We start from the raw sequence: 7,357 nt of genomic DNA on the forward strand, positions 1-7,357 counted from the left end.
CAATAATTTTTATCCAGTATATCTGCACAATGCTGAAACAGAGTTATAGAAAGCATTTATCTAGTGAAAGAGATTATAAGGGTTAAGTCTATTTTCAACCTTTATAGACATTTAGGTAACAGTGAAATGTGTGTTTGATTACAGATAAAATATAAAGTATAGTAGCTGAAATCTTTGGTAGATTCAGCTTATAGCATAACAAAATATCCAACTGTGTTGGCATATGAAATCTTACTATAGTACTTTCATACACCATTATTCTATTGAAGCAAAACATCATGTGGATCTAAGTGTAGGTTGCAAATTTCATTTACTACAGCTTAATTCCCGAATGTGAAATATGTCGTCAAATTTTGATAAAACAAATTAATGGAATGTTCTTAATTATATTCCATAAAAGCTTCTTAAAAGTTTATGTATGTGTGTTTATACATATGTGTGTACATACATATACATATATTTAATTATTCATAGGACCCATATATAAATAGACAAAATATCACCCCTAAATTTGAAAAAAATAAATATTTTAAAGAGCAAAGTAACATAGTAATATAGTGAGTAGAAAAGCATAAATTATATATGAAGTATTAAGACTACCTTTTCTACCTTGTCAACTCATCCATAACTTGTTTTTTCTTTCTCTCTATTCTTGTGATCTGCATTTATGGCATAGTTATTTAAAAAGGTTCCTTAATTGCCAAGTTTTCAAATGTTTTGTTTTTTAAATGTACAAATGTATTTCACTGGTTAGCTTCTACTCTTTCTCTAATTTTAGGGAATTTTTATATGACCATCCTATTAGGCAGAAGTTATTTGTGCATTTCCTTTATTTTGACAATTGTCACAGCTGCATATGAATATTAATGTGATCAAGAAATTAACTGATTTAACCTCTACCAAGTATCTATGAAAGCAGGGCTCTATCTGTACAGTCCTTGGTAAATAGTAAGTGCTTGATGAATGTTTGTCAAAAAAATCAATAAATGAATACAAATTGTAAAGATTTCGCAAAAGTCACAAATATATTTAAAAGGTGTAGTTTCTCATGGAAGAACAAAATGAACAATATAAAAAGCAGTTGGAATATTTACTTTAAAATATTTCTTACTTTCAATTAGTATATTTTCAACTGATATTTTTTCTACTAATGTTTCTATTATCTGCTTATATTATGTATTGGAGATCCTTAAATAACAGGCTAAGGAATTTCTAGGCAATTTAATAAAATATATTTAGGACAAGGAGGGATGTGTGTGAATATTGGTGACAGAAGTTATAATAAATGCCTATAGTTATTTTAATTATAATTAGTGAGGTTTAGGCAATGATTCAAGAAAGCAGGAAGTATATATTTTTGGTATTCATACTTTTGGGTTTAAAAATTGGGTTCCTTCCTTTTAGGTAGTCAGTTTTAAAAACACTATTTCCATAGGTGATTAGAGTAGAGCAAGTATGCCATGTTGCCACTGCTCTGGTGACAAAAATGTCCCTGTATTCTTTGAAGAAACTCAAGGATGACAAACAAACCCCAAACTCATCATTGTTGTGTTTCTGCAGCCCTCTTTCCCACCCTGTGACATGCAAGAATCCAGGATTGCAAAAGGCTCCTATGCAAAATATCATGTTCAATTCTAATCCCCATTTTTAGAGATGGGGCCTGGTAGGAGGTGAGTGGATCGTGGGAGTGAATCCGTCATGAATGGTTTAGCACCATCACCTGGGTGCTGTTCTCATGATAGTGAATGAGATCTGGTTGTTTTAAAGTACATAGCACCTCCCCTTTCACTCTCTCTTTTGCTGCTCCAGCCATGTGACATACCTGCTCCCCCTTCACCTTATGCCATGATTGTAAGTTTCCTGAGGCCCCCTAGAAGCCAGGCAGATGCCAGCATCATGCTTTACGTACAGCCTGTGAAACCATAAGCCAATTAAACCTGTTTTTTAATATATATAAATTACTCAGCCTCAGGTATTTCTTTATAGTAATGTGAGAATGAACTAATACAGGGTCTCACTCTGTTACCCAAGCTGGAGTACAGTGGCACTATCATAGCTCACTGCAGCCTCCAGCTCCTGGGCTCAAAAGATCCTCCTGTCTCAGCATCCAAAGCATCTGGAACTATGTGTTGGAGATCCTTAAATAACAGGCTAAGGAATTTCTAGGCAATTAAACTAGGCACATGATATCATGCCCAGCTAACATTTTTGTTTTTTGTAGAGACAGAGTCTTGCTTTGTTGCCAAGGCTGGAGTGCAGTGGTGCAATCATAGCTCACTGCAGCCTTGAACCCCTGGGCTCAAGCAAACCTCCTCCCTAATTCTCCTCCCACCTCAGCTTCCCTAATAGTTATGACTACATGTGTGTGCCACTGTACATAGAAAGCTGGATTAAAAGGCCAAGCAAAAAAAAATTCTGTAAAGTTATGGTTGCCTCTTGGTTCAAGCCACTTATCAGAAATAAATTCTCTGGTCACTGAATGCAGATTTCAAGCCCAGAATATATCTCATATTTCCAGTACACTCCCCAGTGTAAAAGAAAGAATCAATAATTACAAGGCTAAAAGTGATGAGTGATCATAAGTCCATGTCATGGATCTTTTCCTTTTTCTATTTCTATTTCTTTTTTTTTTTAGACACTGTCTCAACATTTCTCAATTTGAGAAAATAGCCCTGCCACTGTCGTTTCTAATCAAATTAATTAGACTTTCTTAGAGTATTTTTCAGTGCATCAGCTGGCATTCCTTGTAGTTCTCTGTGCAACTTGAATGCAGGTTACTTTCTTTCTAGCTGAGATTTTTTTAAGGAGTTTAATATTCTGGCATGGACATGGAAAAATAAAATACACAACAAACCTTCCATTTTTAATTACAGAAAATATTCAAAAGTGTTTATTATTGCAAATGTGCTCAGAGGATGTTCAGAATTTTTCAAAATGGAGAAATGAAGAAAACGAGAAGAAAATTTTGTTTAATATATAACTTGGGAATGGAGAATGATTATTAAAAATGTATTAACTGTTGAGACAAAGTTTGCAAAAAGTTCCTGGGGATTAGAGAGCCTTATTATTCCTATATTAAATGCTGAGGTTGAAAGAACCTGATTCATAACTAGATGAGAATAACCAGATGAATTTCAGATTCCATAAGCACAGTTGAAAAATCTTCCCTAAATTCCCTTTTGTACTATAGAATTGCAAGCTATAGATTTTGTGTGAGAGGGTCAATAGTCATCTATGATAATGTAGATGTATAACACAGAGTAGCAAACAGAAAGATTTAAGACTCTCTGGACAATAAGGAAGGATTTGCCTAAAGGTTTTAACTGAATGCATGAAAAGCAATATGTCCAACACTTGAATATATTTATCAAGTAGACATAGGAAAATTAACCATTTCTGCACTATCATTGTATAGATTATAGGGATTAATAAAGCTTTGTAAAATAAAAAGTTTTCCACATATATTTATCAGAATTTTTTAGTATATTCAGTAAATACAAGACTTTAATGTAAATGATGCTTATAATTGAATATTCTTTCCAGAGTAAATGTTACCTTCAATCACCCTATTTTTTTGTTTTTTTTTTTTTTTTTTTTTTTTGGTACACCACCAATTATCTTCTTATTTTCTGGTCTGGATTCTTCTCCAATCCCTTGAACTATTGAAATTGCTTCCCAGACTCAACAGCATCCTCCTCATTGCCTAAATTTTCTCCATAATCATTCTTTTTCATCATTTGGCATGTTGATTAGTCAACCTCATACTTGTTGAACTTCCCACCTTTCCTCATTACATTTTTAAAATATTACAATATTCTTAGAATTTTATCTTCTTCTAAGTGCTTCTTTCTTTTCTGCTTTGCTTAAATAAGTTCCTATTTTTTCCAAAAGAGTACATCCTGTAAGAATAGTGTCCAGAGTTTAGCAGTCAGACTTTCTTTTTATCATTCTCCCTTAAAGGAAATAATATTAAGATTAGCCTAAAATTGCCTTGGTATAACTTAGGTCTAAAGGTTACTCCATACATAGTAAACTGTAACCTAACTGTATGTGTAAAGAGACTGTAACCTACTCTTGTAACTAATGGCCAAGAAGGATGTTGCAAGATGGCAGATAGAACCCTCCAGCAATCATCTCCCTGCAGGAATGCCAAACTGAAGGATAGTGAACGCTATCCACACAAGAAAACACCTTCTTACGAATCAAAAATCAGGAGAGTGATTACAATATCACTCTCCAATACAAAGACAGAGAGATCCAATTTTGGGGAGGGAAATTAAGGGAAGACAATAAGAGACTGCCAGGTATTTGAGGGAATTTTTCTGGATATTACCCAATTTAACCAAGGTGATATACCTGCAGTTCTAAAAGACTCAGTGTTACTAGGTTTGAGGTGCCCTCTAGTACAGATACAGCTACAGTGACCAAAGACTTAGATCACAATACTCAATTCCCTTTGAATACCTGGAAAGCATTCTCAAAAGAAAGGATACAAACAAGCCCAGATTGCAAAGAATAAAATAAATACATAACTCTTTAATGCCCAGACACTGGCAAACATCCACAAGAATCAAGAACATCCAAGAAAATATGACTTTCCCCAAGTGAACTAAAAAAGGCACCAGCAACCAATCCCAGAGTGACGGAGATATGTCACCTTACAGACCAGGAATTCAAAATAGTGGTTTTGAGAAAGCTGAATGAGCAGAAAAAAAAATAAAAAAGAATTTTAAAATGAAACATTTCTATAAGGTCTAGAAAATAGCCTCAAAAAGGCTAATCTAAAAATTACCTTCACCACAGTTATTGAACATAGTACTGGAAGTCCTAGATAGAGAAATAAAAGAAAGATATAAAGGGCATTCAAATGGATCCGAAGAAGCTGAACTATCTTTGTTAACACATGATGTAATCTTATATTTACAAAAACCTGAAGACTCTACCAAAAAACTATTAGAGGTAATAAGCTTAGTAAAGTTGCAGGATACAAAATCAACATACAAAAATCAGTAGCATTTCTACATGTTCCCAGTTAACAATCTGGAAAAGAAATTAAGAAAGCAATTCCATTCACAATTGCTACAAATGAAATATCTGGGAATAAACCTAACAAAAGAAGTGAAAGATCTCTAAATCTATGTTTAAATAAAAACTAAATAAAATAGTAAATAACTATAAAACTTTAAAAATAAAATAACTAAATAACAATAAAAACTGAAGAACATTAACATTTATGAGAAAAAGTGAAGATGACACAAAAAGTGAAAAGATTTTCCATGTTCATCAATTGGAAGAATAGATATTGTTAAAATGTCCATACTACCCAAAGCAATATATAGATTCAATGCAATCCCTTTCAAAATACGAGGACATTCTTCACAGAAATAGAAAATATAGCCCTAAAATTTACATGAAAGCACAAAAGACCCAGACTAGCCAAAGCCATCTTGAACAAAAAGAACAAAACTGGAGGTATCACGTTACCTGACCTCAAACTATATTACATAGCTATAGTAGCCCAAATATCACAGTACTGGCATAAAAACAGAAACACAGACCAATGGAACAGAAGAGAAAACCCAGGGATAAATCCATACATCTACAGTGAGTTCATTTTCAATAAAGTTGCCAAGAACATACATTGGATTAAAGACAGTTTCTTCAATAAATGTTCTGGAAAAACTGGATATCCAGATGCAGAAAAAAATGACAATAAACCCTTATCTCAATATATGCAAAAATCAAATAAAAATGCATTAAAGACTAAAATTTATGATTTAAAACCATGAAACTACTTAAAGAAATTTTTTAAGAAACTCTCCAGGACATTTTTGTGGGCAAAGATTTCTTGAGTCATACCTCAACAGCACAAGCAGCCTAAGCAAAAATGAACAAATAGGATAACATAGGATCACATAAAGTTAAACAACTTTTGCAAAGCAAAGGAAAGAATCAACAAAGTGAAGAGACAATTCACAAATGGGAGAAAATATTTCCAAACTACTCATCTGACTAGGAGTTAACAAACAGAATATATAAGGAACTTACATAACTCAATAAAAAATAATCCAATTAAAAATGGGCAAAAATCTGAATAGACATTTCTCAAAGGAAGACATACAATGGTTAACAGGTATATGAAAAGATGCTCAACATAGTTAATCATTAGAAAAATAAAAATCAAAATTATGATGAGATATCATCTCACTTCAGTTAGAATCATTTTTATCCAAAAGAAAGCCAATAATGAAGTGAATGTTAGTGAAAATGTGGAGAAGGTGGACACCTCATACACTGTAGGTGGGAATGTAAATTGGTACAGCTACTATGGAGAACAACTAAATGTAGAACAACCATGTTTCAGCAATCCTACTACTGGGTATACTACCCCAGCAAATGGTTTGAAAAATAGGAAAATATTGTGAGCCCTTGAACAATGTGAAGGTTAGGGGTGCCTATCCCGGCATGGTCATATTACTTTTGCATATAACTTCTGCATATAACATTTGACTCCTCCAAAACTTAACTACTCATAACTTGCTGTTGACTGGAAGCCTTACCAATCATATAAATAGACAATTAACACATATAACACATATTTTGTATGTTATACATATATAACATTTACATATATATGAAATTACATGTATATAAAAATGTTATATGTATAACATTTTCTTTTCTCTAGCTTACTTTATTGTAAGAATACAGTATGATATATAGAATTATGTATATGATATATATGATCTGATATATAGGATTCTATATATCATACTGCATTCTATATTATACTGTATATTTTATATATATATCATACTGCATTCTATATTATACTGTATATTTTATGTATATATCATACTGCATTCTTACAATAAAGTAAGCTACAGAAAAGAAAATGTTTCTAAGAAAATTATAAGAAGAGAAATATATTACTAGTCATTAAGTGGAAGTGGATTATCATAAGGGTCTTCATCATCGTTGTCTTTACATTGAGCGAGGAGGAGAAACAGGAGGCATTGATCTTGCTGTCTCAGTGTGTCAGATGCAGAAGAGGTAGAAAAGTTGGTAGGGGAAGCAGGAGAGGCAGGCATATTTGGTGTAATTTTAAGCAAATACATTTTAATTTCTGTTTGACTTCTTTTATCATTTCTCTAAAATTGTTTCTATATGATAGCAATTCTTGACTTTCTATGCCCATAACATAGAAAGTTCCATGTATGTCATAAAATAAGTCAAAAGCAATGTTGAATAATTAGAGCCCTTCTTCTAGATTGCCTAATGTCAATTTGTTTTCTTGCCCTGCTTCTTCTAAGTCTTCTTCCTTATCATATGGCCCTGGTTTGGAAAAACTCATCTC

The sequence above is a fragment of the Hylobates moloch genome, unplaced genomic scaffold (genome assembly GCF_009828535.3).
Source record: "Hylobates moloch isolate HMO894 unplaced genomic scaffold, HMol_V3 SCAFFOLD_15, whole genome shotgun sequence".
NCBI classification, from domain to species: domain Eukaryota; kingdom Metazoa; phylum Chordata; class Mammalia; order Primates; family Hylobatidae; genus Hylobates; species Hylobates moloch.